This window comes from Oxyura jamaicensis, chromosome 9 (assembly GCF_011077185.1).
Source record: "Oxyura jamaicensis isolate SHBP4307 breed ruddy duck chromosome 9, BPBGC_Ojam_1.0, whole genome shotgun sequence".
NCBI classification, from domain to species: domain Eukaryota; kingdom Metazoa; phylum Chordata; class Aves; order Anseriformes; family Anatidae; genus Oxyura; species Oxyura jamaicensis.
In genome coordinates this window covers 23,172,372-23,196,987 of record NC_048901.1, presented here as the reverse complement: position 1 = coordinate 23,196,987, position 24,616 = coordinate 23,172,372, and the positions used below count along the sequence as shown (strand labels likewise).

Sequence of the window (24,616 nt, the reverse complement as noted above, 5' to 3'; positions counted from 1 at the left end):
GCTTTTAGATATTGGTTCTATTTACTTCCTGAACAATTTCGGTTTTATATTTCTGTTAAAGAAAGTGTAAGGGGGATATTTCTCACTTTTATATGGTTAAAGCTCAACAAAACCCATAAAAATTCTCAGGAAAAAAAAAAAAAGGAAAATCCATATGGGATATTTATAGTCAATTATTCTTCTGATTCTTCCTTTCTTCAACTCGCTTGCAAGTTTTATGTGAGCTCCAGTGTTATCCATTTTACACCCCAGCAGGCTTTGTAAATGGATACTGATGGTTAGGGAGAATTACCGATCTATTCTTAAGCCAGGCTTGATAGGAGCTGTAATATTTGGGCTGTCTGTATCGCATCGATCTGCATTAGAGTAGAAGCTTGTTCCTCGTTGGCTGCTCATTTATACATCTTTTGAACATATAGTTATGAAGCAGCCTAAACTTTAACATGTATTAAAAAAAATATATGAATTGACTGTATTTATCAAACTTACATTTTATTTTTTTTTTAAACTGAGCCTATGCTCAATTGAACAACTTAGTGCTGCAGCTGTGGAGTCATAAAATGAAGAGCAGACAACTCACAAGAGTCTAATGCGGGTAGGTTTTGCTTATTAAACTTCTCTGCAGTGGGGAGAGAATCTTCTTATCCTCTGTCAAAAAGTTCCAGCTGTAATGAAGTTTGGAATTGCAGCAGCATCAATACTGAGTTCCTATACACATGTGCTTTATCTGTATTGGCAAGTAAAAACTACCATCTCTTGCTTTTCAGAGATCACATTTCCAATTGTATCATTGTGATCCTTGGATTAATTAGTGCGTAGTCTTTGGCCTTAGGGTTTGGATCCAAAACGGAGTGGCTGTGTGTATCATATATCAATATTTCTGTCATTTCTCTAAGTAACCTTAGCAGAATCACGGGAATATCTGCATGAAAACATGTTATGTTATTTTTATGGGGATTAAAGGAGACAGTTTTGGATAAGTATGGTACAGTAAGGATGAATCAGTTTGAAACTGTAATTCATTATATCACTCCCACTACTGAAAACAGCTTTTTTTTTTTTTTTTTTTTTTTTCCCCACAGCTTCTCCACTTTTTTTTTTTTCTTTCTCAGAATGTGTCTTTGTTATGATAAGGCAATATGTAAAACACCTATCAAAATGCAGTTCCACCACAGTTCTGGATCCTTGAACAAAAATGTCCTGGTAATTATTATTATTATTTTAACTTATATTGTGGATTTTTTTTTTTGTATTCTAAAAGTAGCTTGAATCATTGGCATCTTGTACGGCAAGGTAGTGCCAAAGAGCCCAGTGGAGGGCCTGGTTATAGTGAATTCTGGAGCTCAGACCACATCCCTTTGTCCGTAAGGGCTGGTGTGGTAACTATAGGTATCCTTCTACCCTGGTGCTTGCCCAAGAGCTGTGGGAGGTGTGAGCTGAACACATCATCCCTCTGCACCTCCTCTAGGCTTCTGTGGTGTTGTGGGAGAACAAGTCTGCTATAAGTGCATGCCTGTGGCAGGGATGGCAAAATGAATTTTAACCACTTCTGTGGCTTTTTTGGCCACTTTTGAATGAAAATTACTAGGTTCTTGTACGTGGTTGTGCTCTGAGCGTGCAGTAGCGTTTGCAGTGGTCTGAAACACCCAGTGCTTGAAGTAAAGTGATCTTACTTCTGGCTGTCAGGCATTATGAAACGGAAAATGATGAACTTCCAGATCAACACAGACATGCCGAGATAAGAGCCCAGATTCCTGGAAATGACACAGCTATCAGCACTTGTTGACAGAATTGAAGGAGGGAACTTGTAACCCGCAATAATAGACTTGGCTTTCAACTCCAGCTCTTCATAAGAGAGAACTGAGAATGTGTTGTCAGTATCTCAACCCCTTTTTATGCAGTTTGTGAAGACGTAGAAAGGACATATCTGATCTTTGTTTGATGCAGTGTTTTAGTTGCTAATTGCCTTTTACAAGGGTGCAACTTAATCAATGTGAACTGCACAGTTCATCTGAGACTACTGCCTGGTGTTTCTAAAGGTAGTTTTGCTAGCTGATGCTCTCCAGCCAAAAAAAAATGATGCATTTTGTTGTCAGGTGTCACCTAATCCTCAGGATAAGAAGCAGATAGAGAACTGTGTTTGGTGCTTGGGGAATATTTTATATGAGTCCCTTTTTTATTTCCACTGTGTGGGATTTACCCCATTGCAAACAAAGAACAATTTCCAACACCTGCAGCATCCTACCCCCTACCACATCTGGGGAAGTGGGGTCTGCCTGACTGGTGTAATCCTGACACAAGTCAAAACGTTTTTCAGCCCTGTACCCCCATCGTCTTTGTCTTTCCTCATCAGTCTTGCATTTTTATTTGTGTGTGTGTGTGTGTGTGTGTGTGCAAGAAGACAGCACTGGGCTAACCCATCCTGTAGTAGGATGCAGGACCTGACATCCTCGGCCTGTGCATCTCAGTTTACTTTGCAACATTGTCAAATGTCTTATCATACTCCTAACTTACTAGGTTGTATTTTGAATTGCATGCGGCTCTCTTAAGCAAAAAGTATGGTTGGTATCATTGCAATCTCTTGGGAAAATTTTAGCCCTTTGCCAATTGCTTTGCCCATTAAAGAAAAATTCTGTAGAAATCAAACAAAACAAACTCTCTCTCATGCTTTTGAGAAAAAGAGTTTCGTTTTCTTTTACAAACAAGCGGTTTTGTTCTGCCCATGTTTGAAACTCCCTGCTGTTTTACCAAGCATGGACTGGTAAAGCAAAATTCCTGTTTTGCTAAGGAAGCATTTCAAAGTACGCACCTTTTGAAAATCTGTAGTTTGAATTTGGAAAGAAAATACGAAAACTAAAGGCAAGTTTGAAGCCCTCTATGCGAGGGGACTAGAGAAACAGTAGGACCTATTCTGGCAGCTTCACTAAAGAGCCTTAGAGTGAGCGCTGAAACGGGGAGACCAAAAATCTGGAGGAGCCTGATCCTGCCTGGGCAACGTGCTGGGCAAGGAGTCAGAAAGGTCAGCTGGCACAGCAAAAGTAAGTGGGGAAAATGAGCAGAAAAATGTCTTGCCCCGGCAGACCTCAGAAGCTGTGACTGGAAATTAAAGATTTGTCTGGTTGTTCGCTTCCTCCTAACAACATACCTGCCAATGAAAGCTGTTGTTGGTATCATTATTTAATGCTCAGACCTCGGTATCATGGATCCACACTTCCAGCCCCATTAATGGCCCTTCACCGAATTCCTGTGTTTTGGTTTCTTGGCATTTGTCTTTATTTGTTTTGCTTGCTTGTTTTGTTCAAGAAATTATTGACAACCCATGTGGAGAACATTAGGGCTCATAGTTGTCACCAAATTTCAAAGGGAAAAATAAGGAACTACCACTGTTGGGCTCTTTCTGTGCAATGATATATTTTCTTTGAGGGGTTTCCTCTGTTGTCCATGGAAAGGGAAGATTTTCTCATGGAACAGCCCTTCCAGAGATCCAAGCAGGATTATGTGAAGTACCAAATATCCCAATAGGTTTGTGTTCTCTGGCTCCACCTGGCACCCAGAATTCAGAGGTACTCGTGACCTTAATGTCTCTCTGCCTTGGCTTTTTCTCTGTAAAATATCTGCTCATCTCACAGCTGGGTTGTAAAACAAATGTGTGTTTACAAAGCACTCGGATGCTGTTGTGATGAACTCCCAGGAGTAAAATAAATACCTACTTCTTTAGGGTAATAATGTTAATGGGCAATAAATTGCACCTTGGCCAAAGATCTGTGTATAAGAAAGGAAGCAAAAAGGAAAAGGTAATGTAAGAATGCGAGATCTGGAGGGTGTTTCCCTTCAGTGGGCATTGCTGCTTCCCTCCCTGGGGTGGAAGGAGCCTTTGTGCGGTGTTCACTCATGCAGTTAATGCTTCCTCATAATGTGTAAACGTCTTTAAAAGTAATTATGTATATTTTTTTTAGCTCTTAGTTTAGGATAGCTGTTTAATGGTAACGTGTCAATGAGACATACACAACCGCACTTGAAATCAGACTTTCAAATATTTCCTTGCAGAATTTTTCCAGAGAGGGGAAAAAAAGGGCACGTGGGTATGTATGTGAGTATACACGTGTATGTATGACAAGCTTAAAACTTTATATATAGACAAAGAGTGGAAGTTGCATTTTGATGCACAAACTACCTGAAAATCTTTATTTTAATATGTGAAAGATACATTTGAATGCTGTGGTAATAGCATGCCTTTATATAAAGTCTAAAATGATAATTGCATTACTTTGAGTTTTCATGGGCTTGTACAGGCATTTAATCTGGATTTAACAAAACTGATGTATCAAATTAGCAATCACTTATTTGATAGAGATAACTTTAAATATCTGAGTATTTAAAGTCTGACAGTCAGGAAGCATCCATCAAATGCACCGCTAACGTCGCACCAGACGCGTGGCCTACTCAAGTCGTCATGCTCCATGTTCCTAGGTTACTCGTTTGCTTATGCAAGCTGGCTTCTGAAACTCCTCCTGAGCCTGATTCAGTTCCCAGAGTGGGAGCGTTTCCAGTGACTACAGCAGGGGTGTAGACCTGGCTCCCTGTGCTATGTGGCAGGGAGGATGGGGGTGTTCCTGCCTGAGCACAGCACCTGCTTGGCTCCCATCTAGCAAAGAGCCACAGAGAGACTGGGGCGAGCCACCTTCTGCCCCGTGGTGTTAGCCATCATGGCCACCATGGGAATGATGTCAAGAGTGCCCACCCTGCCACTCCCGTACTCCCCTCCCGTTTCCCAGGAGTAAAAGATGCAAAACCAAACAGATGAAAATAAGGCAGTGGGTGCAGGGAAAATAATGGAAATGACTGTGTCACACTAGCGATGTTGAGTGCTGCCCTGAGAATCCAAAGGAGTCACGTTGCCATTGTGGTCTTCTGTGATATTTTGGAAGGCATGTTTTTTATCTTTTAACATCTTATTACCCTTTATTAGACATTTTGCAATACTTGTGCGTAGAATTCACCTTCAGCCTTTTGAAAGGCTTTGCCTTAAGCTATCTTGGCAAATCATTGGTGTCCCACTTTGCCCTCCACCCCACTTTGTTGGTGAGATGACCCTCCATGCTCCCCCTTCCTGCTGCTGAGACCCAAATGAAGGATCTTAAATGCATCTTGAATTCTATATTTGACCACATCAGCATCCTCTTAGTGCTCTTTTTATGTAGGACTATTCCTTCCCACGTGTACCCATGTAACATTCATGCGTGATGTGAAAAGCAACATTCTGAAAATAACTTTTTTTTTTTTTAATTATTATTATTATTTTAATGTAGTAATGGTGATTGCTATTTGCTGAATAACAGAATAGTGAAGTAGAAAATGTAGTCCTAACTCAGAAGTTGTTTAAACATAAGATCCCTAAGGACAAAAACACTTATTGTTTTCTTGGTGTGGTTTGGGATCTTGTGCCAGTCATTTGGGAAGGTCTGTGGAAAAGAATCACTGATTTGCCCTCAAACCTTTTGTCCAAAGGTTGAAGATGCTTTTGAAGGGGGGAGGCAACTATAGCCCAAGTGTTTTGTACCCCCAAAATGCTACCTGAATTGCAATGTTTAATCACAAGGTGGCAGTTCTGCTTCACAGTTAAAGTTTTGTGTGGTTTTTCATTATTATTTATTTATTTATTTATTTTGTTAATCTGTCATTCTTTCGGTCTAGCTATGAAAATGCTAGTGTGTCTCTCCTGGTTAAATTCCTTTTTTTCCTGTATATAAATATTATTTAGATTTGTGAAAGAGGACTTCTTACTGTGTCTGTAGGTTTCAGCTCTGTTTCAGTCCTATAATGAATTAGCACAGTATAACTATTAATAAAGTGAGATTGCAAAGCTTCTTTATTTTTTGTTTTCAAATAGCTGCAGTGCACATCATGAATTTTCATTAAAATGATTTATGTTGAAGTTACTAAAATTGCTCCTATGGGTGTTTTTTAAACTTTGATCGTAGGTGAATTATCTGTTTTTCTTATCTGAATTTGCTGATATAATCAGACAATGGTATCATTTTACCTGCAGTAAACTTTTAATAGGATCTGAGTACAGGTATCAAGTAACTCCCTGAATGTTATTTCACACTTGTGTTGATTTTTTCTGCAAGAATCACAGGCATGTGAAAAGTACAACTATTATATGAGCTGTTCTAGGGTCATTTTTTTTATTATTATTTTTTTTCCTGTCTTCTAGAATTCTTCTCAATCCTTCAGGAGTTGAAAACCTTCTGGCACTTCTGTGGCCCCTTTGGCTTTTCCTTGTTTTAGGTTAATTCGCTTCATTCCTCACATGAAAATCAGCATGCTATGGTTTTTTGGAACAGAACTCATTCCTTTTGTAGTCATCTTCTGTGATTGAATTTTGAGCACCAGAGCCAAAATTAACACATTTCTCAAAAGCACCATAGGAAATGGCATGTGGCTGGGTCCTGCACACCTTGCTCAGAGGCAGAGCTAGCTGTGATAATATGTTGTTGTTGCTCTTATTTATTAGTTTCTTCCTCCAAATGTTGGCTTTTGACTGGGGAAAAAAAAAAACAATCAAGAAAAAAGTCACTGTGGGAAAGCCTGCAGCAGCTTTTAACTCTGCTCCTCCAGCACATCCCCGTGGTGAGAGCTCTGTTTTCCTCCTTCCAGGGAATTCAGTGTAGTCACAACCATTTACTTGCTACTTAACAATTGTTTAAAAGAAAACCAAAGGTGACCTTTTCCACGCAGCAGAGCTGCCTAAAAGCAGTGCTTAGCATGATGCCCGAGACAGCATCTGCATCCGGCAGGCCTGCACTTAGCGAAAGCCCTCCAACAGGAGACGGCAGGGGGACGTTCAGCCCTCGAGTGCCCCGTTTGTCCTTGTTTGCAATTCTTCCTCTCTGAACGTGTACATAGAGGAAAGGCTTTCACTTATCATTACCAAACTGCATCATCTTATTAGTTGATTGATTTATTTATGAATGGCCGAACCATCCCTTTCGGCCTTTTGTCACCACTGTCACCTGGTTCTGCTGTGTCGTTTTGGCAGCTTCTGCTCACGAGCAGCTACAGTTTTTCAGATGCGGGATTCTCATTAAGAAATAAATAAATCCTTTTCACTGGAAGCTCTGCATTTCGCATGCAGCGCAGAAAGAGGTGGTTGGTATTTGGAAGTACACGCACTGGGTTAGTTTCAGATTACATGTGCCTTCTTCTATAGCAGCAGGGAGAATGAGGAGGCTCCGGTTGTGTGCGTGTACATCTGGGTGGTTGAGGCTGGGCCAAAAGTTGCTTTTTTTTTTGCAATGCTTTTTCTTGTGCTGATTCTTGCCACTGTTAATTGGGGGGGCTTGGTGATGAAGACTGAGCTTGGTTTACTGGAAAAGAAAAAAATCCATGGTAGCTGTTATTGCTTGTCATTCATGTAGGTATATGGTTAAAGTGTACAAGTGATTTTTGTTTCCTTTTGCAAGGGATAAGGGTGACAGAGCTAGAGGGTGAGCTGCATGAGCTGTGTTTTCTGCAGCCAAAATGTGTGCCCGGTTTGAAGACCCTGCATTTAATTCCTCCCTTTGCCTGGCCATATTTCACAACCTGCAGAAGGTCTGGCCCAGCAAACACCTAATGGAGGATGGAAACTCTTGCTTTTTCCTCCTGTTGGGCGCTGTCTGGAAACGCCTGATGTTCTAAGCCCTTTTGAACACTTGTGTGTGCGATTCCTGATCAGGTGTGTGCCTGTGTTTGTGCTGAGCTCAGAGTGGCTGGGACAGGTCCTCGTGCAGGTGGAAGCTGAGCTCCCAGTGGTGGGAGAGCTGAGGGACCTTGGCCAGGCTGTGTGGGGCTTTAGTATTGCAGCTTGGGCTGCTGAGCCTAAAATCCTATTGTAGGTCCTCAAAATCTCTACTTGGAAGTGACCCAAAAAGATGTTAATTTGGTCATTAGACCCTTCTGTTCACGTTCCTTCTGTAGAGAGTGTGAATAAGCATGCTGATTACCTTTTATCACGACAGTAATAAATTAAATCGATGTCTTGTTTCTCGTGCTTGATATTCGCACAGTACCTTTCCCTCATGTCCCTACCCTGGATGCTGTTAGCCTGCAATGTCAAACTTCTGTCCCCACTGATGGAAGCTGTGGACACAACCTAATCTTGTTCGTGGGGAGTAGATACAGGCCCCGGATAATTCATACCAAAAACAATTAACTCTGCCTAACTGCAGCATATGTGTTTCTGAGAGGGAGCCAACTCATTTTGAGAGAGGCTTAGCTCACGGACAGTTTGGTGGGATAACAGACAACCGACAGACAAGAGTCAACATCCGAAGTCAGCATTGTAGGTGGCTTGTAGCTCAAAAGCTGTCTGACTGTTTTTCTAGGCTTTCCAGACACTTCCTTTTTCTCCAGAATAAATCCAACAGTTTTCAAAGCAGCATTCATCTGAACAAAGCCCATGGTGTATAATTCAACCTTGCTGCACAGCTACACAAAGATTACACTTTTTTCCCCATAATAATTTCCTGAAACAACCTGTGTTCTCTTATTTTGTGTGTGAACTTTATTTATTTATTTATTTATTTGACTGCCAGCCAGAATCAGTGTTTCCACCTTATGGAGCTATGGAAACCAGAAATCCCCTGTTACGGAGCTGATAGCAGGAGGGGATGCTACACAGAGGTCAGTGAATAACCTGAGCGGTGCTGAGATGCCATTCCCAGCAAGCACTGGACCTCCTTCATACGGCATAAAAGCATTAATACAAGATTGTATTTGTGGTATTTATGTGGTTTTACATCTGGCTGTAGACTGTGTGTGGTATTTCTACTTAGACATGCATCTGGTGTTTTTGCTAAATTGAAGGAATTGACATTTGAAATGTTTCGTGTCTTTGTTAAGTTCAATTTGGCCAGCTGATGTCAAGACAAACATCTGATTAGATCACAAAGAATGGAAAAAAATCAAACAGAAAACTGAGGAGCCACAAAGTGGTTTTCATTTATCTGTGTATTTGTTTCTTTTCCTGGAGGGTTTGTTCCTAATTTCCTCTTCTGCCTAAAAATTTTGTGAGGATCTTGGTGTCCATCTCTCATGGCCTTGAAGTAAGAATAAAATGTCAATTCCAATAGAATAAAAAGTAAATTAAAAAAAAAAAAAAGGTGAGTTAGCTTTATGCTAAAGCATCCTATTAGTGTATTTATGCTCATCAGAAGGCAGATTGAAGTCTGGGATCGTTGGGCGCACCCAACCCTGCTCCATGCTGGGGGCTGGAGAAAGCCCTGCTGGCAGTACCTGCTTCATAAAACAGCTGATGAATGACTCAGTGGCCTAATCTATACACTGGTATCTCTAAACATTGTTTCTTGGTAGAAATAAATCTATTTTAATGATCTCTTGTGGGTTTTATTGTCAAAGCATTTATTTACTCATGCATAAATTACCCAGAGGTGTGACTTGCTGCTGGCCTTACAGGGACTGCAGTGAGTGCAGTAGAAAATGTTCCTGAGAACTAATTTTACCTTTTCTCTATTTTCTGGCCACCACATGTGTGTGAAACTACTGGGAAATATTAATTACACTTGTTTACATACAAATAAAACAGATTTTTCAATCATGCTGCCAGCACCAACTTTCCATTGATGTATATGATTATTTTTTTGTGTTCCTAACAGAATTGAGTGAAGGTGTATTTATTATTTATTTCATCAAAATCTTATTGCTATTATGGAAAGTTTTCATCTAAATGTCTTTCCACATTTACTATTAGGTCCTTCTTAAAGTCATCAGTCTCCACCAATGAGGCCAAATATCTAACCAGGTATCTCTGATGCCTACTTATGTTTTCAAGGGAACTCTTATTTTCCCGAGCAGTGTGTAGTCTAAAATACTACTTAGTCTGTATGCTTTTTTCATGTTTCCTTTGAAACGTGTATAATAAATATACTATATAATGGCAGTATTCTGTTGCACCCCTTCATGAGGAATATGTCATGCATTGTCCAGCTCCTCTGTGCTACAGCGTATGCTTTGCTCTGTGTTTCCAAGGCTGATTGTCAGTGTAGGCACACACAGAGTAAATAGCTGGTAAGAAAATAATTGTGCCATATGGTTTCAATATTGTTGCAAAACTTGTGATTTTTAAATCCTTCTTTATTTATTTATTTATTTATTTATTAATTTTATTTTACTTAAAGCATATGGTGGTAGTGAGCATGCTAGATAACTTCTGCCATAAAGTGAATGCAGGTTAATGCCAAATATATCTACCATATGTATATTCCTGGTATCATCACACAAGTATTAGACCGATAACACACATTTACAGAAAGAGCTGCAGCTATATTTTCCCCCATGATAGAAGTACTCATTAAAACATTGAGGAATAATGACTGCTTGTGATTCTCTCCTCTCCAAGTTCCGCGTAATGGAGTACTACACATTTTCAATATAAGAATAATGTCTCCCCATCTACGTTTATTGCAGAAATGACAAATCCTGTTTTCCAGTTTTGTCTAAGTGAAAGCTGGGTATATTGCCTTGGTAAATTAGTATTTGAAAACCTGGTATGAGGTAGATACTATCGTTGTACATTAATAATGGACTATAGTGGTTGATGGAGTGATCTTGTTTTGTAATGTTCTTAGCTCATGAAAATAATCTTAGTACCGATAATATTTATATTAGCACTAAGCATCCTGACAGAAGGATGTAACTAAATTGATTTTATTAATAATACAATAAATCATTGATGACAGTTGTGCTTGAAAGGAACATAGAAACACTGTAAATGAGCTTTCCTTCCATCTTGCTTACCATAGTGTCATTTTTAAAATTACTTATTTTATTAAGGGGAGTAGCGAGTAAATATGTAATGAGAATGCACACAGGCACCTTATGAGAAGTACTGCAGAGTAATAGTGTGCTTAAACTGAGTTATGTGTGGCACTTCCCTGCCTTTTGCCCTCTAGCGATAGCTTGGCTGCTCTTAGTGCTATGGACAAGGAAGCTTTTTTTTCAGCTGGCGCCATTCTTAGCCTCGATAATGTTTATTCAAACTAATGAAATAATCTAATGTATTTTCAGTAATTACCCGCGGTGCCAGCGATATGGCAGTGTGGTGCTTGAGGAGGTGACTGGGAAAGAAATCCGCTCTGCATCCTCCTGTGCTCTTCTCCCTCCTGTGCCTGCAGTGTCTGGTGGGGTACCTGATGTTTGAAAACAACATATGTAAAGCTTGTGAGAAAAAGGCAGCGTTAAGTATTAACATTCTTTCTGCTTTGTCAGGTCAGACTTAAAGCCAGGAAAAACATTTTGAATGTAATGCTATAAATTGGGGTAAACCAGGAGGAAGGGACTGAATGTATATGAGGCTTTGAGTTCATGGGACTTGCCTTTAAATTCCCTTTTCATAGAAAAAATATCCCATTTAAAAATAAAAGAAAGATTTCTGGTGCAGTTAGGATTTTTCCCTGTGAACATTTTTCCTAATAAACCAGACCTAGAACTGAACAAAAATGATGTAGGAACGTAAAAAATAAGCAAAATAGTTAATTCTGAAACCTGAGCTTCAATGGAGATCATCCACAGACAAGCTTTGACCCAGACCTGCTGAAGGCCAGGGAACTTCTCCCGTGGCTACTGAGATGGCAGAAAACAAAACCAATCTAAACAGCAAAAGAATTAAAGGAGGCAAGCAGGTGGTGGTAGGGAGACAGCAGGAAGTGAAGGGCTTCAGGAGATGTAAGGATGATAGATGCTGCGAGTGTAGCGGTAAAGGGATACATTAAGCAAATGAGAACTAATACAGCCTTTAGTGCTTTGCTTCCTAGGTAGAAACCACCTAGGCTGGGGAGGGATGCGCAGTGCCTGCGGCTCTGAAAGTCTGCTGCAATAAATCTCCCATCTGCTTCTTGGAAGAAAAGAGGAGTAAAGGGTGTGGGCTGGGGGAGACTAGATGTCTCTTCTGCTCTGAGCATCAAGAGTGGCCGGCTGTGTTCCTCCAGCTCCCATCTCCATCCTTATCCACCGGGGCTAGCACTTGCAAATTAAATGATTTGGGTCTATTATTATAGAAGCTGTAAAACCTTAATGTATGGACAGGATTCAGCTGTTGAGCACGAGCAAGGGCAGTAAGTTTTATGTATAGGTAAAAGATCATTTAAACCTTTAAACTGCCCTGTGTGTTTCAAAAAGGGCTGCAGAAGCGTAGAAACTGAGTAGCTAAAATGCTTGTTGGGAAGGGATTGCATGCATGGAGAGTGCAGAGGTAATTAAAACCAGCGTGACGCTATTGACTATTTTGGGTTAGAGAGGTTCTTGGTTTATAGCTCAAGTGCAGGGGAAACTGAAGAGAGGAAAGGATGTGCTGGTTGACCTGATTTTCTTAGAGCTCTAAAACAGGTAGAGCTTACGAACAGGAAACAAGTCTTCAGACTTCCTGAAAATGAAGAGATGTCTTCGTTCATAAGATAAGTAATGTGTTCATATGCATCTTATCTGTTTCTCTTTATATAAACACACTCAGACACGTGTTGCTCATTCGGGGTTCAACTCCTCAAACTCAGCTCCTGCAGGCTGAATTTTCACAAGGAAACTGAGGATCTCTTGACCTTCAGGAAAAACCTTCCCGATAAACATTGAATTCCCCAGGCAGCAATGTTGTGGGAGTGCGAGTGGGACGTGCCCAACATTCCCCCAAGTTAATCTGCAATTCTTTGCGCCCAGCTTGTTCTTATGTGATTATTTTTCCATTCCAGAACTTTGCCATAAACTAAATGTTAGAAAAAGAGAAGGAAAAAGGCCTTCAGGAGGTATATCTTTATTATCCCCGAGAAGATAACTTTTCAAAAGCAAGGCGAAACAGGGAGACAGGTAAATAAGATTACTGAAAGACACAGTATTATGGACCTGCACAGTGACAGAGACCGATTATAGTTTAAAAGATTCTGTCCTTAAAAAGGGAAAAAAAAAAACCTCCAGCCTTTCAATCAGAACATTTCAGAAATATTACACAACAATTTACGCACTATCTGAAGCTCTTGTACTCCACATGCTGTCTCTAATCTGCAGTAAATTTTGGTTTTGATTAAAAGCCTTCCTAGCATAAAAATATTTTGTATTGGTTTAAAATAAAAACCTCTCAACTCTTTTTTTTTTTCCCAGTTCTGACTATGCAGAAAAATAAATATATTCTTTAAAGCAAAGCTTTTTGTTTCAGTCAAACTGAGATTTTTTTTTTATTATTATTATTATTATTATTTTGGCTTATAACAATGTTTTTTTCTCCCACAATATCCATTGTGTCCAAATGAAGTGTTCATTTTGAGCATATGACAAGTGGATGGGAATTAACATTGACTCTTTTATATCTATAATATATATGTACGTGTGTATACAGGTACATATAAATGCATGCACATGTGTATATACAAACAAAACATACTTCTTGAAGACATACTATGTAACAAGGGGAAATGACTGAGAAGCCTGCACCAGAAGTAAATTATAGCCATGAAAGTAAAAATAATAATAATTAAAAAATAAATAAAAAAATCATCGACAACAACAAAAAACAACCTAATGCAAATTACTCTTAGGACGTGTGATGTGTGAGTATTATGCTTATGATCAAGTTTGTCTAAAATGTTAGAAGGACCTTTGCAGATTTTTGACTACCTGCTGTAGTAGCTCAGCTACTGCAGCATTGATCGCTACTGCTCATATTTCCTATGGTTTCTGCACTGTGGTTTAGTTTAAAATGTTTTTTGGCAGCTCATGGGGATGACCTGGGCACTGGAGAGGAGCTGGGGTGTATCGGGTGCGGTGCATGTGCGGATGCCCCTTTCTGAAGCATGCTTTGGAGAGCACTCATCCTGATGGCACTTATCTGTCTGTGAGATGAGAAAAACACGGGTTTGGAGTAATTTTGTGATTTTTACTTGTTTACCTTCAGAAAGCCTTGGCTGGGCTTTAGATTTTCGTTCTGCTGTGCTTTGCTTAGCAAAATAGGATACTGTTTCTTTTTTTGGGTTTCTTTGAACAACTGATTTTATAGCTGATTGAACGTGAGTTTTGGTGGAGAAGAGGGTTGCATGCCAACTAACCCACGATATTTGTGCTGGGACCTGCCGTGTGGCCTCCCCATTTCCTGGGAAGTGTAGCACCTGGGGCTGTGGTGGTTCATGCTCGCTGGAGTTATGGACCCCTCCGCAGAGGTTTAACAAACAACAACGCCAACCAGGCATCTCAGGGTGTTGTGAGCGTGACCAGGTGCAGGCAGGGGACTGAGGAGCACACACCTCTGGTTGCTTCACAGCTGGGTTCACACAGATACTGCATTTGAGCAGCACAACTGTGAGCCAAGGGCAGCTCGGTGCAGGCAAACACAGGTTTGGGAGATGTGAGTTGTTAGAGCCGCGTTGGCTTCTCCGTCTCCTCCTGGCAAACGGCTGGGGCTGCAGCTGGGCAGGAGGCAGCCGGGCAGCTCTCCTTCCTCTGATCGCCTGTGCATCTGGCTGTAGCTGCAGGCTGTGAATTACAAGAAGCCATTTGAGTGAAATTCCCAGATATCATGAGTGCTTTGATCCTTCACCTCAAACTCTCTCAGCTCTGAGAGGGAGGAAAATGCAGGGAGAATGCTTTTCCCTCTGAAGAAACCACCGAGAAGACCTATAATGCTGGATTTGTCCACAAAGCTTTGCTCCAGATGTATTGCCTCATGTGCCCCATGGGTGCATCAATCTATCCTTTAGGAAAAGGCAATCACATAAAGGCAAAAAGCATGGTTTTATGGTATGAGAGCCGTGCGCTCAAATCATACTGTACACAGTGCCAGGGGAAGCTCCCATCACGTGCTTTGTGCAATTCCTTTAGCTTTGCACTTTAGCCTATTTAAAGAAAAGAAAAAAAAAAGTACAAGTGTTATTTTATTTTTCAACACAAGCATTTCCGTATGGAAGGCTTCAGTAATTAGCTAGGGTTGGTTTCAGGAGGTGAACCGATTGCTACCTCCTACTTCATCCTCCTGAGGGAAATTTTGATCATAAAATTCAAAGGCTGACCTTGGTTTGAATTTTATAAGGAATATTGCATTCAGCCTGACCTTCACAATCTAGATTGAAAAAGATGAAAGGATTAGCTGGAATTGCACACTATGACTAGCGTCCAAGGAGGGGAAAAAATAGCTTAAACCCTGGTACCTATAAATTATACATGAGAGGCCTCGTATGCTAATGTTGTAATCTTATGTCACCAGGCTTCTCGCATTAGCTGGATGTGTAGGTGTCTTATTAGGTGAATAGTGGCAGTCGCTTTAAAAATAACGCTTGCAATGAATAGTCCTGGCGGGAGGAGGTGCACTTTTTTATGAAGTGAGAACCTAAACTGCATAAGATATTTGCAGAAGCATCAAGTTCTATGTAAGTACAAGATGTGTCGGTAAGCTATAGTACTTTCCCACCTGTGTTTTTTTTTTTTGTTGTTGTTGTTTTTTTTTTTAATTTAATAAATGGGATTTAATGGGGCAACACACCCCTCTGGTTAACACCATTGTTACCAGGGTGCCTTTTCCCCACTTCTGCCAGGGTGCACCTTGCTACGCGTGTGGCGATGCTGTCGTGCAGGGATGCAGGGCTCTGTGCCTGTTGGATTTCAGAATTGATTCTCACAGTTTGGATTTTTTTTTATTTTAAATGATTTTTTTCTTTTAACGTGATGCTACTGATATAAATACTATATTTATTGAGTGAAGAGAAATATCAGAGCTGAAAGTTGGCAGGTAAAGAGACTTTCCTAGAGACTTTCTGTTGATATGATTTATGGTTTGAAAAACCAGTTTCTGTAGAACTTATTGTTCCTTGTTATAGGGGAAAAAAACATGTCAAAACTATTTTGGTGTTGAGCTTTTTCTTCTGTCTCTCTCAGGGTCCACGTAGTGGTATCTGGTGATAACAACAAGTAGGACTACTGCTTTTTTAAAATACTCATCCAGTGATAACAAAACATCATGCCAGTGTAAGAAGTTATCTTTCTGTTAATCTGAAGATCCCGTTTTACAACCCACCTGTTAATTTGAAAAATCAGAGCTGAAATTACTGGAATGACTCATCTGTAACCAAGGAAATACTATTATTGTAATATGCTAATATTTCTTGAAATGTTTCACTTTGATTATTGGTGTTGATGCTGTGTTCTCCAAAGAGTACTTTCCTATCCTGAAGCCTTCTACTTTTATACTGGATAACACCTTTTCCAGGGCAATTGACATACCTGTAAGTTAGCAGATTCCGGGGGGGGGGGGGGGGGCCGGCAGTTTTTAATATATATTTTTCCTCCTTCCAGTCTTTGTGCATTTCAGTGTTTTATAAAGACTGGCTAATTCCATTCCCCAGGACTCGCACTGCTGATGCGGTGCCTCTGGCAAACTGCGGTGCCTTAGCTGTCACTGCTGGGACAGTTATCTTGGCAGCACGAACTGGGCAGGCCTGTATCATCTTCAGCATATTTGTGCTGCTGATCTGATTTATTGTTGCTTCTGACACAGAGGTGCTGACTCCCAGCATATAATATGTCTATTGATTAAATCAGCGAGAGACGGCTCCGATGATAATGCGCAAAGCAACGTGCCCCCAGGATGGGCCAGAGCTGGATGCTCACCTAGCTCCACAGAAGCTCTCAAAATATTGAGATACATGTTTTGGGGGCTTGCGTATGCTTTCTCTTCCCTTTTTCCATTATTCATTAGAATGTCAATAATTTTAAGGGCATTTCAATGTATTTTCCAGTTTTAGCTCTTTGTCCTACCGCTGTAATAAGGCAGTGAGAGCATCTTCCATTTCTGGGTGCAGGAATTCAATAACATTTAAAGCAACATAAAAAGTGGGTTGGTCTGCTCTGCTGTGACCACGGCGCTGGCTGTTCATCACAAACTTGAATAATCTTATTTGCTAGGAAGCTCAAGAGTTGGGGGCCTCTTTAATACTCGGGCAGGTTAAACTTCTAGAAATATTCTGAAATGTGCCTTTTAGTTCCCAGTGCTTTTACTTATTTATTTGTGTGTATGTATATATATATGTATATATATATATATTATTATTATTATTTCTGTGGTGTAAGCTGGTGCAAAGTAGTTCTCAGCTTCCTGCCTGGTTAAATGAATCCAAACTTACTGATGCAGACCCAAACCAAGTCAGGGGAAGCACTTGAGGCCCAAATTCCCTATTGTTCGGCTCTCTTGGGTTACAGCTGCTGAGTGGCTGAAATCTTGGTCCTCTGACTGAATCCCCAATTGATTCAATGCCTAATAAATAGCCTGTGTTCTCTTATGCTCACTTTAAGTGATGCTCAGGATATTCTGAGTGATTAATGCTCTTTTTAATAAAGTTAAAATTAACACTAAAATAGTTAACACTAAAATTCCTGATGGCCGAGAGGGATTTACTGCTCCTTGCTCTAGGCGCTCCTTGGCATAGAGCTATTTTTTTTTTTCACAGCAGAGCACAGGCAGATCTGCTTCTCCTGCTTTTGCTTCCAGTTTCTCTGAAGGGGGAGAGCTGTTTCAGGCAGCAACTGGAACCCCACAGCAATCACAGCAATGTCCATTGCTATGACATTCCCCTTGTCATAACACACGTGCCTGGGCCATTAACGCTCTTGCTGGATAGTTTGCACAAGCCTAATAATTAATTTGGCTGCAGTGATGCCCACTGATCAAATCAACTTAAAGAGATCTTCTAGACTATGCAACCCCCTAAAGTTCTTACATACACACAAATCCTTGGGGCTTTACGTTGTCCATTAAGTCTGCATGGCCCGTGCACGGCTCAGCCCCAACCTTTCTGTCTGTCTGCCTTCCTCCAGTAACGCCCCGGGGTTTTCTCACACCTGGGAAGCAAAGTTGTGAGTTAAACTAGCAGGGCAGATTTATTGTGATAAAAGGGTTTTTTCTAGGAGAAGCAGTCTGTAAATGGAGTGAGAAGTTGCCGTTTATTTTTGCAGCTCTTCCTCTTGTGTAAACCTTTTCACTCTCTATATATGAATATACAGATAGTATCTTTTCTTGCTCTGGGAGGCCATTCATCCTAATTTAATTCTGAAAACAAAACGTGGCACTTCCGTGACGTTTTTCTTTTTTTCAGAATAGGGCATCTGAAGGACTTGGAGCTGTGCTAGGAGCCTGGCAAAAGGGGTTCTGCTGGGCAGGGTGCCCCTGCAGACACTGGTGTTGATTTTTTGACTTTTAGCAAAATGTAACAGAACTCCAGGAAGTATTTCTTTCAGTTATTTCAAATGGATAATTACTGCTCCATACTCATTTAAAAACATGATTTTTTTTTTGAATGTTTTTTTTGTGGCATTTTTCTTTGGGACTCCATGACAGGCACACTCAAATCCCACTTGCAGATTGCACAATAGTAAAATTGTTAATGTAGAAGTCAGAGATGAATGACCTTCAAAGCAATGTCTATTATACCTGAGAAGAACATTAGAAAATTGAGAGAATGTATGTATTTTCTGAGACAAAGATTGAAAACCATTCCTGATATTTGCTTTTACCCATTTGGACTCATTTCTGGTCTGAAATTTCTTGAGTTCAGAAGCCAATCACAAAGCAGCCGTCTTTCCTTTAATGCAAGCAGGTGAAAGCTGCCTTTTATTGTTGGTAGGAATAGCCATTAACATAAATCTAAATAAGAATATTATTATTTCTAATAACATTAACTGTGTGATTTGATTTTCAGATTTCCATAACTGGAAATTAATGTTTGTTTGTTTGTTTTATTCCAGATCTCCCTATGTAGTTACTGTTGTTTTCCTTAATGTACATGGTTTCAGGTATCCTGGTACTGAGCCTTCGTACACACCTTTGTAGTCATATCTCTTTTGATTTGTGGGTAAGAACATTTGATGGTAAAGTAACAATCCGCAGTTTTTAATCTTGTCTTTGTACACAAGTCTGACACTGTTTAAAGTAGGAGGAAAATAAGAAATAATAACAAAATTGTTTAAAGAATTCAAGATAATGTTTTTAAAATTAAACAAGAAAAAAAGGAAGAAAGTCACAGAATGCAATAATTGAACCAAAAATTAATGTGGGCAAAAAAGTGCCACCCACTCTGCTGCAGTATCCTGCACCTGCAACTTAAGTCATGTCCAGCATGAACCTGCAAGTGGAAATAGCTGTGTCCACAGAATTTGTGATGGGAAAAACTTTCTTCAAGGTTTCAAGACCTGGATTGGTTCAAAAATCGCTTCTTATAGATCTTCCCTCTTTCCATATGTAAGAGGGAAGTTAGGGTGTGGAACCAGCCCATTCCCTTTGCCACAATTCCCAAAATCTCCACATAAGTGTATGTAAAAATAATATATATATTTTTTTTTTTTAATATGGAAAGCTAGAAATAATAGTATTTGCCATTATGAAATGTCCTTCAAAATTAAAGTACTTGTAGGAGTAGTTAAATCACTAATCAAAGAGGTCGTGATTGGCAGTATTAATATTGGCTGAGATTTTTTTGCGGAGAACCCAAAGAAACTTGCACTGCTAGTTCATATCATGGCCACAGCGACTTGTTCATATCAGAGCAATAGATTAATTTTCGAGGAGATGAAGTCAATGCACAGAGATAAAACTGATAAGGTTAAGGTATCCAGTCAGTCCAGCTGCCTAAATTCCTGGTTTGTTCCCTTAAAAACTGGTCCAGACCCTTTAATTCTAGTCTGCATTACTAGAAAAATCTATCGTAATTCATATTAAATTTAACTGCAATGTTTCCATAGAGATGATGTTTAGCATAAAAATAGCTGAAACATTTTGACATTGATTCTGAGACTCTAGTTCATAACATCTTATTTTACTACTATTACTCACCCTTGGCAATACTAAAGTATAGAAATAAATCCTTCATTTCAATAGGACAACCTGTGTAATGAAATATGTAAAGGTAACAAAAATTAGCTCTAATTTAAAATAATAAGACTCGTCTCCAAATTGTAATATATAACTTAGCTTGTTACAACAAAGGTGGGTTAAAATGAATATTTTAATGCAGATTTCCTCAAATGGGTTGGATGTTTATAGATCTGTAGGGCAGGGCAAGGGGAGAGAAAATGCTAGTTAATATAGATGTTTGAATTTTGTGGAAGAAGTCAGAAGCATTGATTTTGGTCAGTTTGTATTATTGGCAGTGACTGCAGGAATATTTTCAGAATAGCTTAAGGTGTTTCTAGAGGTGAAACAAGATTATCTCCCTGAACAGTCTACTGAGCAGCCGATGAGAACAGAGAGATTTTTTGGGCTTCATCCTAAAAGAGGAGCCAAATCTGATGAACGCTGGTGAAACTGAAGATTCAGTGATTATAATGTCATTACACAGGAAATTTAGTTTGGGTTATTTGCATTTCATGGTAGATTTTAGCAAGGTAGAACTGGAATAGCAAGTTGAAGGAAATCCACAAGTTAAAATTAAAGGATAAAGAACTTCTCTAACTTGGTAGGGGATGAAATGAACCCTGCAGCATGGTGATGCCATCAGAAAGTGGTAAGAGGGATGCAGTGATGCACACCATCCCATGCACAGGGTTTGAGCAGTGCTTGGGGGAGGAAAGTCACCCCTTTGGAGGGTCAGAGGGCTGTAGTGCTGCCCAACAGGGCCGTCCTGGTACCTAGGTGCACAGCATGGTGCTGAGCAGCCTTGGTGCTGGTGATGTGATACAAGAGGCCATGCTTGGGAGGTTCTTTGAGACTTCTGTATTTGGCAGCATACATTTTGGGGTGCTTCTGATCTGTAGATAGTTGCTGGTGCATTTGAATGAGAGAATTTAAAGTGATTCAACTGAGAACGGAAAAATTTACTGATGATGCCAGAGGAGACAGTTGTTCACGTGTGGATGGCCAGTCTGAGATTGCACATCAGCTGCTTGAGTATAAGAACAGGGATGGAGAAACTCTGAATTACTGATAGAAGTACTTTACCATAAATTTTACATATAACCCATCATTTGCATGCATCTGGAGAGCCTCGATGAAATTTAGCAATGCATACTTGGTTGAACCATGCATATGTTCCACCAGTTTCATACAGGTGCAAATCTGGAGGGAGACTGTTTGTACTGGATTTGGGGCTGCTATACGCTGCAGCTCCAGTTGACTGTAGCATGGAACTGTTTAATTTGCTTGCATTAAATACCATATGTTCTCTCTTTGTGCCAAACACTATACCAAACATTTGCATGCTGTTGTCAGTGATATTTCCTTTAGGAGTAATGCCATGTCGTTTAAATACCCACTCTCTACAGCTCCTCTCTCTTTCTGAAAAATGCATTGCTCAGAGACAGTTTTAGCCCAGGAGCAAATTGACTTTTCTTCCTTTTGGGTGCCAAAGCACCTCCATAATTCAGGTTGACAAAAAATGTATGTGGGTATGTCAGTTGTGTACCACTGCTACTTAGCTATGTTTTTTTTTATGTACTCCTGGTAAAGAAGGGCACTGTGTTCAACCTGAATCTCTTTCCTAAGGAAACGAACGCACTTCCTTTTTAACTACATGTTCTAATTCAAGCTAATATCCTGCTGTGCGCAATCCCCCCAAACTTAAAATTAACTGTTTTGGCTTCAGGAAAGGAGGATAATCAGGTGATTAGTGGACTATGCAACTAATTAGGACAGTTGACTTTCATTCCCAGTGAACGCCCATGACCCTGCATCTGTGAAATGAATGCAGCCATAACCAAGGAACTCACAAACGGGGTGCTAAAAATGCTTCAGGATCCGTACTTAAAAGCACTTTAAACCCCATTTGTCCCAGCTGCGTTTCAGTGAAGAAGGCAGGAACGGTAAACCTGCTCGAGAGCTGGGTGTTGAGGGACCCACAGGGGAAATGCGAAGTTAAAAGAGCAGGTGTTGAATTGGCACCTCCTCTAAATGACTCCCAGGAACTGAAATCAAACCTTTAGGTGTGTGTTGACAAAAAGAGCTGAAATACTTGTTCTGCTATGTATTGTTATCCTTTAAACCATTGTTATTTCTTACTAAAAAGAGTAAAGTTAAGGTAGATATTTTAGACAACTGTGAATTCTAGTTTACTTTATGTTCTCTACAATGATTTTGCTTTGTTTTCTCTGTCTGACATATACGTACCTCTCTTAGCCACTTAGATATCTCTCTTGAAAGGACTCAACAAAGCTATCTCATTATTTTTCCTTTTGAGTCTCCAGATTCTCATGGGGAACTTATTTCATATAATGTGGAAGTTGTTAAGCGGCTGTGCACAACTTCCAGTGAAAATCAGCACTAATTAAAATGTAATTATTTTAAATTGTCATGATGCTTCAGAAACAGTATTAGAAACACGGAAGGGGAAGCCAAATGAATTGATTTCAGACTTGATCCTCATGTCTTCCAGACAATTAAGATGATTTCAAATTTAATTCTCCCGAGACTGCAGTAGAAAGGCAGGGGTCAGGTGGTGCCTGCAGTAATTTAGCAGCCCGATCCTGTCGCACTGCAAAGCACTGCCGGGCTCCAGACTAACTAATTGCCATGATTTGTCACTGTTGTGGCAGAGACGTTGGTCCGGCAGGCAGTGGTGTGCGGGTTGCTTTTCACCAAACCCTGCAGTTGAGAACCAGGGAGCAACAACAACAACAAAAAACAGGGAGCCCTTCTAAGTATATTTAAACCATAATGCAAAAAAAAGGTGGAAAATAAGGTATAAAAACTGAACTCATACACCGTGGTAGCTGGAAGAGCAACAGTGCAAGTAAAGAGTATTCGCACCTATGTCTGTAAGGGCCTGTCCTCTGCCTTGTACCGTGAACATTGATTTACTGCTGTATTGGTCCATTGGAACATTGGAACATTGATCCACAGCTGTATTACTTTTAAAATCACGGTAAAAAGAACAGTAAAAAACTAAAGCTATTGGGAATTGAATTTTAAGGCTATAGTTGTGTTACTGGAAAAAGCAAGAGACATCTTGGAGGGGAGAGAGCAAGCAGATGGGGAGCTCTGCTAAAAAACTCTTTTGGTCCCAGGTTAACATCTCAGGTAAAGTAAGATTAAATGGATGGGAAGGCTGGGTGAAGAAACAGAGACTTCTCAGTGTTGGTGCTTAAATGATTTGTAAGTGTCATGGGTCAAGTTTTGCACAAGATCTAGGACAAGGTGGAAATTGATCCAGGAGGCTTTGTGACTTCTTTGTAGTGAAAACATGTTAAGTGCTGTAGTAATTGCTGAGATTGTTGCTTGTGATTTACTCATCCTATTATCAGTGTCCAGATTTCCATGATAAACAACTAAGACCTGATACTAGTTCCTGAGCTGATTTCAAATGCATTTGTTTATATGTTGTCTTGGTGATACTATTACCATGTGTTTTTTTTTTTTGTTTATTTCTTTGTTTTTCTTTCTAACATCGTAAAATGTTAATCTACACTGTTTTTTCTTGATTTTATTATGAAAAAGTGATGCTAACTTCAAATTTACTGGTAAGTTTTAGGTTGAAGCAACAAGTTACGGTACAAACTGTAGGCACCTTAGAGTAAGGAATTTTTAGGAAAAAGTATGAAAGTGTCAGTGCTGCAAGGGTCTGAGGTGTTGGGGCTGCAGCTTTCCCTTCCAGCTGAAGCTTTCTCTTCCAGAGAAAACAAGAGATCTAACCAGAAAAGTTAGGGAAACTTATTCTTGAGGTTTTTCTATTAATTTTGAAGATTGCAATGTAAACTTGAACTATTTTCAACTGAGCAATAAGAAACAATCACTGTGCCTGGAGATGCAGACTTTTTGTTTCTTTTTTTCCTTTTTTCTTTATTCTTTTTGGTTATCTGTTGTTTACGGTACTACAGTTGCAGACATCCAGAGCTCTTTTGAGATAATGGAGAGGAAACCCTGCAGATACAGTGACAGAAATGGCAATTACTATAACACCAGGGCTTAGATGTCTACATCAATCACATCATGCTCAGGCATCAAGAACCACGGGCTTTGAAAAGCTGCCCCAGAGGAGGGAGCCTCTGAGAGAAAAGGTCAGCTGCAGCACCCCGGATGGGATGGCAACCTTCAGACTTCGTCCCAAGGTGACAGATTCTGTGCTAGCAAAGCCGGGGGGGGACAGCCCGGCCAGTGGAATATAGAACAAATTGTGTGCGACGCGATGTGAGAAAGGCATGAGCTTTCATTGGAAGGAATAAATGAAAATTCAGAGGGTATTTCTCAGGCTGCAATGGATTTTATTTTTATTTTTATTTTTTTATTTTTTTCTCATGAGACTTCAAAGGTATTTCTGAGAAGTTCAGCTGGATGAAATAGTTCTTCAAAACCTGGGGGGCTCATTAATGTAGGAAAAACCCATAAATTCTCAGCTTGGCCCAAGTGATGTACAAAGGACAAACAAATTTTTATTGTAATGAATATAGCTGAATTACTGCCAAGAACCTTTTGTTTGTAAACAGGATTTTGTAGTGACTGGAGCAGTTCTGGAAGTAGGCAGCTCCTGCTGTTAATCCAAGCAGCTTTGAGGAATTGTGCATTCCAGAATAATAGCAAAAGACATTGTCTTTAATCTTCTATTTTGAAGGGCCAGAGTGGAAATTCAGTTCCACATGGGGCTCAGGGAGCTTCTCTACTCATGGT

The 24,616-nt window shown here is 40.0% G+C and overlaps 1 long non-coding RNA gene across 1 annotated transcript in view; it reads left to right on the top strand.

The window, feature by feature from the left end:
* Positions 1-24,616, top strand: part of LOC118171441 — a 57,562-nt gene extending 32,946 nt beyond the window's left edge. The window contains exons 2-3 of the long non-coding RNA XR_004753208.1: positions 23,830-24,060; positions 24,561-24,616. This is a non-coding gene — a long non-coding RNA (uncharacterized LOC118171441). The remainder of the gene's footprint in view (positions 1-23,829; positions 24,061-24,560) is intronic.